This window comes from Hyaena hyaena, unplaced genomic scaffold (genome assembly GCF_003009895.1).
Source record: "Hyaena hyaena isolate Hyena2069 unplaced genomic scaffold, ASM300989v1 scaffold_123, whole genome shotgun sequence".
Lineage (NCBI taxonomy): Eukaryota > Metazoa > Chordata > Mammalia > Carnivora > Hyaenidae > Hyaena > Hyaena hyaena.
The window spans coordinates 505,615-516,240 of NW_024080756.1; positions in this window are offsets into that span (position 1 = coordinate 505,615).

Consider the following 10,626-nt stretch of genomic DNA (forward strand, 5'->3'; position numbering starts at 1 on the left):
ACCACAGTTCTGCTTATTGTAGGCTTTCTCTAATTTAAAAAAAATTATTTGGTGATAATGGTAATTGAAGCATCAGGTTTGCTTCTTTCATTTGTGGTTCAACTAACTGAGCAGTTGTTACCTCTCTCAAAAGCAGTCTTGATGAATGGTTGTTAGCAACTGTGTCACACTCAGGAAGGTAAGTAAATGTGAGTGTCACCACATTTATGATAAACTGCACCAGTGTAATTCATTTATTAGAAAAACACTCAAGGACATCTGCTGTGTGGGAGGCTGGTGGGGTGTGGGCTGGCAAACCAGTTCAGGCTCTATCTCTGGGAACTGGGTTTCACTTTCCTGTCTTTGGAGAAGCTACAATATTCACCATTAAGATAATAAAAAGTTTACACACTTGCTGTATTTAATAAGGAAGAAAATATTCAAATAGGTACAAGAAATAGGCTGAGAGATACAGGAGGTAAAACCTCCCAGGGGATGGAGTATTTATAATCCATGAGAGTTCTCAATCCCATCACTGATGGTGAAATTCCGAAGAACACTTGGTAACATTTGTGGTATGTGTGTATAATCACAATCCAGTTAAGGTATATAAAATCTCTAAACTGATGGTTATATTTATATTTGTATAATATAAATAATTATAAAGTAAAATAATTTGTATTTGTATGCACACATGCATCTAACACTAAGGTACTTTACTTATACAGATGGCCCCCAATTTCTCAATTTTACAATGGTGTGAAAGTGATCTGCATTCAGTAGAAACTGTATGTCAGATTTGGAATTTGGATCTTTTCTGGACTAGCAGTATAGGATGTGATCTCTTGGGATGCTGGGCAGCTACAGCCCCCAGTCAGCTATGTGATCACGAGGGTAAACAACCCATGCAGCTACAACCATTCTGCACCCACACAGCCATTCTGTTTTTCACTTTCAGTACAGCATTCCATAAATTGCATGACACATTCAATACTTTATTATGAAACAGGCTTTATGTTGTTAGATGATTTTGCCCAACTGTCAGTTAATTAAGTGTTTTGATAATGTTTAAGGTAGGCTAGGCTAAGCTATGATGTTTGGTAGATTAGGTTTATTAAATACATTTCTGAGGCACCTGAATAGCTCAGTCTGTTGAGTATCTGACTCTTGATTTCAGCTCAGGTCATAATCCCAGGGTCATGGGAGAGAGCCCCATGTTGAACTCCTTGCTGAGCCTGAAGCGTGTTTAAGATTCTCTCTCTCTGCCCCTCTCCCCTGCTCACATGCTCTGTGTCTCCTTCTAACAATGACAACAAAAATACATTTCTGATATGATATTTTCACCTTAAGATGGGCTTATTGAGATGTGACCCCATCATAAATTGAGGAAGATCTGAATATGTATTCTGTGCTGGATTTACCTGCTTATTAAATTAAGAATGTGCTTACAACATTAGCAAAGCAGGAATGAGAGAGATGGGGAATAATTCCGGAATATGTCTAGAGATTAATGCTATTTCAAGATATTTATTTGTTTTAAGATTTAGAATTTATTTTTATTTTCTTTTATTTAAGTTTATTTATTTTGAGAGAGACAGAAAGAGCGTGAGCTGAGAAGGGGCAGAAAGGGCAGGGGGTGGAATCCCAAGCAGGTGCTGCAGAATCAGTGCACAGCCACATGTGGGACTCGAACCCATGAAATCATGAGACCATGACCTGAGCTGAAATCAAGAGTTGGACACTCAACCAACGGAGCCACCCAGTTGTGGCAGCCCAGGTTGCCGCAACTTTTATAGAGGTGGTCAGACCAGTGAACATTCTGAGGGATTGTTCTTTTATAATTGAGATTCTCATTTTATTGACTAATGTAGTTTACAGTTGCCTTAGCTGTTTTGGCAGTTTTACTGTATAGTTGTAATGATCCATAATCTCACTATCTGTGAATAACACTATTAACATTCTGTTCGTTTTCTGTGCATGTTTTCATATAAATTAGCACTAAAGATGACATCACAAAGGCAGCAATTTAGATACCTTTTGTATCCTGCTTTTTAACTTAGCATTATATCATTAGCATTATCTCACCTAACTCAAGTATGTAAAATAATTTTTTTACTCATGAGCCTCTTGTTGGACACTTAGGTTTTTTCTAATTTTTCACCATTGTAAATAATACTTCAGTGAACAGCCCTGTGGGGAACCTCAATCTCTGGATATTCTCTATTTGCCCTTACAGATCTACTTTTCACCCTCCTCTGTGCTCCTGAGAGAGTGCATGGACAAAGCTCTCTTGCCCTCTGATTTCTAGTTTGGTGTAGGCAATGGGAGGCTCTCGAGAGGACAGGAGCAGGAGTTTCTAGGGGAGCATGGTGGAGATTTCAGTCGGCCACTCAAGGCTACAGGCTCTGATGGGTGGACCTCTTCTACAGCTCAGATCTCACCAGTTCCAGCACCTTCTCCCTGCCTAGCCTCCTCATTCAAGGGTGATAGGCTTCCTGCTGCCGAGAGCCCTGGCTGCTCCACTATGCCTACGGATATCCCTCTCGCCTGCCCACATCTTGTAAACTGTAAACATTACTCAGTCATCTCTTTTGTTTGTGCCATCTGTTATGGGATGGCATAAGACATCTGGGATTCTGACTGCCTGACATCCTCTACGTCTAAGTGGTATGCTCTTTTTATTTCATTTTGTGCTTGAGTCTTTGTACTGCAGAAGGGTAAAAGACTGCTCAGAGTTGGGTAGGAGAGTTAAGTCAGGTCTGAGCTGGTAATAGTGAAGACTGGCCATAGATGGAATTAAATACCCTCATGGAAGTATCAACAAGTTGCCTCTGGAACAGAGAGAAGGGAGCAATAAACTTTTCCCTGCATAATGTTGGACTCCAGCGCTTCAAAGGTAAGGAGGGTACCTCAGCTGCCACGTGTTCTCAGTTTTGTTTCATTTAGATATTCTTGGTTTGATTGTTTCATTTCTTTTCACTGTGGCTAACCCCGAATGTTTTTCCTCCTGTTCTTGGCAGTTTGTACATTTATATATACATATATTCCTTCCTATATATTCCTTCTTTATCTATATGTTTGCTTGCAACCTCTTCCTCATAGAAAGCATACTCAGGATTTTGTGGGCTGAATAGATACTACCATGTTTTGGGCATTCCTCCATCTGTGAACGATAGCTTTCTCTTAATCTTTAAATGAAAAGTAAAAAGCATGTAGCATTTAACTTCATTAACCTTTGCTTCAGTTCCAGATATCAAAGTCTATAATTTTCCAGCATAAATGCCAAAGCAGTCAAAGCAACTAGGGGTTGCTAATACTTCACAGGTCACTTAAATTGAATGATACGGTTTTTCATGTTTACTGGGTCATCACTGGCATGATCCTCACTAATAAAGTATTGAGGTTTATCCAAGGACTCACTGGGTTGCTCAAAAGGTCTAGTCCTTGTTTTGTTTCATTTTAAAATAAATTTTATTTATTTTAGGAAATGTTTCTGTTGATATGATAGGTTATATTTCATGCTCTTAAAAATGTGAATTACTATGAGTATATTCTAATTGCAAGTATAAAATAAGGATAGTTCACTTAAAATTCAATATATAACATTCTCACCATTTACCAATGATCATTGATAGCAGAAAAGAAAAAAATGAAAACAAAAATCCACTGGTAAATAGAAATGAGAGGGCTTGGGTTTTAATCCTGAATTTTTCAGTTATAAAGTAGATGACTTTGGGTAAATCATCTAAGCTCTTTGTGCCTCAGAGTACTTATCAACAAGATGGGGATGATACCAACCTGCCTGCCCCCCAAACCAAGCTATTGAGAGGCTCCTTTGAAACAATGTGAGGAAGCAGTGAGAACTGTGAGGCCATGAGGTAGAGGGCACTCCGTCATCCCTTGCCTCATCTCTGGCTCTCACCACTTCTTTTCTGAAAGCCTTGTTACATTTTTTTTTTCCTCTTCCTGTGGTCTTTTCAGAAGTGAGTAGATACATGGCAATATTTGTTTTTCACTATCTTTTCTCCAACTTCATCTCCTCTCTGTGCATTCCTCTTTATATCTGGAATTCTGGTCTGAAGCTGGTCTGGGGCCCTCTCATCCATGTCCCTACACAAAGGGATGGGTTGAAAGAGGGCGGCTCTATGGATCCTGTTGCAGTTGCTTTACATGCTCCCCCACCCCCTTTCTCTGCTTTCCTCCCTACTTGCCTGAGTCTTCTGCCACCTTAAATGTCTGTGGGAATTGTTTAGCTGGATAGACATACCCATATTTCTTCCCCAGCTATGGCCACTAGGTTGCCTTTCTCTGACAGATGCAATTTATTGCACAGAGGAAGCTCATACGGGCTTCCCAGAGAATTCAGGGAGGTAGTTAGGTTTGATTGTCTCCATTTTGCAGATTAAAAATTGAGGCATGAAGTTGTTTAATGAGAGTCAGAACTATATTTCAGGACTCTTGAATTTTAGCCAGAATAGATAGAAATTGAAAAAATCTTTTGTAGCTTTACTGATTTATTGCAATGTCCTTTATTCTTCCCTTTTTTAAATTTAACACTCCATTTAAATGTTAATGGAGTAAAATGACATTGAAGAAGAAGAGGAAATTGAAAATATTTATTTGATTAGTAGAGTAAGATATTGATCTTTACATTCTAATTAAAGATCACACTACTGGGGCACCTGGGTGGTTTAGTCAGCTAAGCATCCAACTCTTGATTTCAGCTCAGGTCATGAGCTCGTGATTTCTGAGATCAAGCCTCAGGTCAGGTTCTACACTGACCACATAGAGCTTGCTCGGGATTCTCTCTCTCCCTCCTTCTCTCTGCCCCTCCCCTGTTTGCACATGCACTCTCTCTCAAAATAAATAAATAAACTTTAAAAAGTCACACTACTTTGAATATTAAAATTTTAATATAGCATTTCTAAGAAAATTCTATATGTAGAAAATAATGGATTTTTGTTAGTGACAAATGGCTGGCTATTGAATTCTCAACTTTGACTTTTACCTACTTTATGTTCTTTTGAAAGACAATTGTCTCTAGGGCATTTCAGTGTTTGGAGCTTGATAACCAAAGGCACTGTCCTGACTTGTACGACTTGGGTAGAGCAAAACCCCAGCAGTTGTTACCCCACCAGACACTTTTTCCATCAGAACTATTCATGTTCAGGTCCTAACATGCATGCACCTTCCGTTTTATTTCTTAAGTGGAAATTTGAGTAGCATTGAACACAATGTATTTAAGAAATTTAAATATTGAACAATTTAAACATATTCCTAGGCTAATTTCCTTTTGGAGCTTGTGATTTGCAAAGGTCTCTGATTAAATTCTCAAGAGATTCTGGTGCCCCAAAGTCAAGGTTTGAGCAGGAGGCAGGAACCCAGAGTAGCTACAATACAAGTTCCCTGAGGTATCAAAGCTTGGTAATGGGTCAGGGGGCTGAGCGACTAGCCACCTAACTGTGTCGGTGGCTTATTAGCAGAGAGGGGAGTGTGAGCAGGTGATATGGCTGTTCCTATTGTTGCCCCATAACCTTTGGGACTTTCATAGATGACTTCAGGAAAAAGGATTGATAATAACAATTTGGGGAAAGAAGTAAACCAGAAATCTGAAAACTTAGATCTCTACTTACTAGCGATGTTAACCCAGTAAAATCACTTGACTTACTTGGGCCTTAGATTCCTCAGTTATAATAGGAGGGGCAAATCATAAGATTTGTTCTTGTTGAAGTCCACCAAATCACAAATTTGAGTTTATAACTTTTCCAGCAAAGTTGGTCAAGTAAGTACAATAAATAGTAATGTCTAATACATTTTGGAGACTGAACTAGTTCTAATGTGAAGTAGTTCTTTCTACCCTTTTCACTGGAAGTGTCTGTTGGTGAAATGTTAAAGCCATCAAAGTCATAAGGTAGGTTGACAAACTTAGGGTTTTTAAACTCCTTCCCAGTAGAAACCTTGTACCACTTGGACAATTGCAAAAGATAAAAGAAGAAAACTGTAAGAGTTAGTTTACACATATAAGATGAAGACATAGACATATAAATGCTGTTTTGAGGAATTTTTAAGATATGCACATCTATGTCTTTACATTCAATCATCATTTTACAATTCAGCATAGGATCATAAAATTTAAACTAAGATATGTGCAGGGACTATTTTGCAGCCTAGAAGGTCTTATTAATGAGGAAAATTTAGGGGAAAAAGATGTACAGAAAGATGTCTGGCTTCTATAATCATGATATATCTTTGATTTAATAAAAGAGCATATTGGTTTCTTTACAGGCTTGAAGTATAATGTCTTCAGCCCTGAGCTTGTGGCCATAATATCTAAATTGTCCTCATTCAGCCATTTTCTGATTGTGTTACCTTAGGTAAATCACTTTATGTCTTTGGAGGTGAATCATTTTCCTCAAATATGAAAAATGAACCAGTGAAAGGATGAAGTGATATTTATCAGTCTTTTTCCAGATTTTATATTCTATTTTTCTAGAGAGTCTAACTTGCTACTGGGGAGGTTGAAGGTCATTAACAAAGACATTTGTTATGTCCAACAGTTACATCCCAACCAATCCTAAATTTTAAAAACCACATCCAGTGTGGGGCACCTGGCTAGCTCAGTTGGAAGAGAATGCAACTCTTGATCTTGTGGTTTTGAGTTCAAGCCCCATGTTGCTCATAGAGATTACTTTAAAAGAAATACACATCCAGTGAAAGATTGTTTTAGTGAGGGGATGACAGCCTACGAGATGGTGTCATAGATGGGTTCTCCCAGAAGCAGACTCTATGACAAGGATATAAGTACAGATGGATTTCAGGAAATACTTGTAGGGAGTGAGGAAGTGAGAAGAAAAGATAAGCCAGCCAATAAAGGGGGAATTATCACACAGTTTCCACTGTAGTTAAATGGAGGTTAGTCCTCATGGGAAATTCTGAATGTCATTGTAGAAGTCAGAGCTATGCCATCCTTTGGACAGAAGAATAGGGGTATTGTATTAGAGCTCTTAGTTCTGCCAGTCATGGGTTGCGGGGTGCTCCTGTAGGCACTGCTTTTTCTGGCATTTCCTGCCTCTGACAGTATGGGCCCCTGCTGGCCAGAAAGCCCCCATGTGATTGGAAGTTCAGCAGTCCCAGGCTACAATGTCCTGAGCAAGTATGGGCAGTTACAGTGTTTGTATAATCTGGTTACAGTGGTATAACCAGAGCAGTACATCCAAACTACTGCACCATGGTGCACCAACTAAAGGTAGAATAAATGCAATCACTTTTATTTTTTATTTTTATTTTTTTTATGTTTATTCATTTTTGAGAGACAGAGCATGAGTCGGGGAGGGGCAGAGAGAGAAGGAGACATAGAATCTAAAGCAGGCTCCAGGCTCTGAGCTGTCAGCACAGAGCCTGATGCGGGGCTTGAACCCATGATCTGCAAGATCATGACCTGAGCCAAAGTCGGGTGCTTAACCAACTGAGCCACCCAGGCACCCCATGCATTCACTTTTAGAAGGAAATACTACTTAAGGACCCTGCAGCAATACCCCAAGGAAGCAATGAGCAAGTCATCAGCTACAGCAACTTCCTGTCTATCTTCAAACACAATGGCATGTAGCAGCCAGGGAGGGGCAGGCTCCTGAGTGCCTATTAGCCTTAGCTCTGGGAGGCAGGCCATGGACATTGCAAAAAGTCATGTTGACAGTACACGTGCAGTCAGTGGAGTCAAAATTGCAGGCTTAATTGCTGGCCACTTCCAGGGAGTAGCATGAATGAGGACTTTGTGATGCAAAGGGTGACACTCCATGAGGAATATAATTATATTTTGTAGAAACTCTTCTTTTTATAGAGAAGAAAATTTTCTGTTGTGTTGTAAAAGCATGTTAGTAGATGCAGAATTTTCTCAGTTTCTCTGTAGAACCAGACCAGATGTTAGCAACATCCTTGACAGATTTTGATATGTCTGAGATTTGAAATAGAGTGTTTGGTGTGAGCACTGAGGTTTCGTTCCTTCAGCATCACCCAAGGTTTTATACAAACTCAGTGAAGTTGGCTTCTAAAAATTAATCTCTTAATGTATTGCTGTTTATACAGTGGAAAATATGTGTTAGAAGTATAACTTTATGGTTACTATTTTTAAATAATTTAGGCTTTATTTTTAATATTCATGCCACAATTAAAAGTTAAGTGTATAGAAATGTTTTCTGTACTACTGATATATAGAAGCTAGCAGAAGACCTTTGATAATATGTGCACTTATGATTATTATTTTTAAAAAAAGTTATTATTAACAATTTATGGGGTGCCTGGGTGACTCAGGTGGTTAAGCATCCAACTTCATTCAGCTCAGGTCATGATCTTGCAGATCGTGAGTTCAGGCTCTGTGCTGACAGCTCAGAGCCTGGAAACTGCTTCAGATTCTGTGTCTTCCTCTCTCTCCACCCCTCCCTCACTCATGCTCTGTCTCTCTCCCTCTCTCTCTAAAAACTAAGCATTAAAAAAATAATATGGCCTGGTGAATCACTGTCCTTGAATTAGCCATGTTGCAAAAGAAGATTATAGTTAGGGCAACATGATTATATTGCTATTAAGTAATCTACTTACTACAAAATTATTGATATCCAGGAAAGCTAATGGGAAATCTTGCAATCATTTTCTTTTGTCTCCCTGTCCATGAAAGGTAGGTGGCCTCTTTAGGTAGCTTTGTGGGGAAAGGATGTTGGAAATTCAACTTGACTTAATCATGGAATGACAGTGTTATGGGCCTTTAAAAGAAGAGGTCTATGGTTTCTCAAAATGTGTTGCTTAAATATCCAAATCAAAATCACCTGGAGAAAAAAACAGATTCCTTTTCCCACCTCCATAAATGGAAATTGGGTAGGTTTTGAGTAGGGCCTAGGAATCTGCATTTTAAACAACCTCTTATTAAAGTCATTAAAGTTTGAGAACCATGGGTCTAGCCCAGTGGGGATTAGGATACAGAAATCTCATGAGGGTCTTCCCAAAGGCATTCAGATGTCTGGTCAGAGTTGGGGCCAAACCCAGGTCTCCCGAGTTTAAAGTTTATTTCTTTACATTATATTTCTAATTTTTATAAATATTTGAATCTATATCCCAAACTTATACCTTGTATAAGTAATGATAAGTAATAATTTACTACAGTATCAAATATAGCAGATGTATAAAGTCTCAAACCTTTTATATATGAAAATATGTAAATGAAATTTATTCAGACTAGCATAAGAATCATTTTGCAAGGCTGGGCTTTATATCCTAGACAAAACAAAACAAAACCATACAACACAGCAAATGAAAAGTTCTGGTATGAATGGATTTCTAACAAGTCTCTATATAAATGTATCATATGGTTTGTCATACTTTTTTTTTCTCTGACCACTTCTTCCTTTCCACATCTATTGTTTCATATTTGGCAAGTTTGCCACAGGTAAGTTCCTAACTTCCTCCTGTAGTTCTTCATATTCAGTCTCTTACATGTTCCAGCCAGTGAATACACTGCTTAGAGCCAGATAGTTGATGACTGTCTGAACTGATGAGTTTGCATGATTAGTACTTAGGACTAATGAAGCTGTAATTGTGGTTCTCATTTCTGTTTGTGGCCAGTCAACTTTGCACAAAGCAAAAAAGGTACTTCCTTGTTCATAAACAGCCCTTCTCACAAGGCAGGTCTTCCTGAAGACATGCAGTATTGGGCATGCAGGAAGCAGGTGAGAGCCAGTGTGTTGCTCAGCCTAGCACATACATCACCTCAGGAGGAGGCAACATGGAGGGCACTTCCTGCTGATGGTGGGTGGTTAGTGTCACCTTTGCTTAGGATGGGAAACAGCAGGAATTTAAACTGTGACCCAGAACAAGTCTACAGAGACTAATTGGTGACCCACTGCCCCTTCAGGAGCTGCCACAGGGCACCCAGGCCCCCTTAGAAAAGGCAGTTGGGACAGAGTTGATTTTGACCTTGATTAAAGTGCAAATAGAATTTGGAAACAGTAACTCTACTTTTGTCTCCTCTTGTTCCTTTCCTTCTTATTCTTATAACTGTATCTTAACCCAGCAAGGATTGCAGGGGGCTTACCAGGGGACATAAAATATGCCAAAGTAGTATAGTGTGATTTGCAAATACAGAAAACAACAAAGAAAAAATAAAGTTGGAACCCAAGTTAAAAAGAGATCAGGCTAAACCTGCTGATCATAATGACTGCATCTCAAATCTAGCACTAACTTTTCTAATGCTCTCAGTAAAACAAGAAATGGACTAAGTTACTCAGTTCAGTCTTTAAGACAAGCACAGCTCCATCAGGAGGGTTACAATGCTTCTTTGTACTCAGATCAGAATTTTCCCTCAGCACCTTTATAAAGAGAATTCTATGCTGTAAGGAACAATGTTTTGAGAATTTCTTAGAATAGACTAAATAACACATTTCTTGGGGATGTTTTTTATAGCTCCTAATATTAACTTGGAATATAACTTAGTTAAGGCTGATCTGCCGGGGGCCAGTGTGATGCAATCTAGGAATTAATATGCAAGTTAATGAAATAGCAACATGAAGTTATAGGGATTTAAAGAGTTTGTTGAACTTTCAAAATTTCCACAACAGTGAGTTTAATTATCATTGGAATTGCAAAATGCTTTGAACTCTAAAT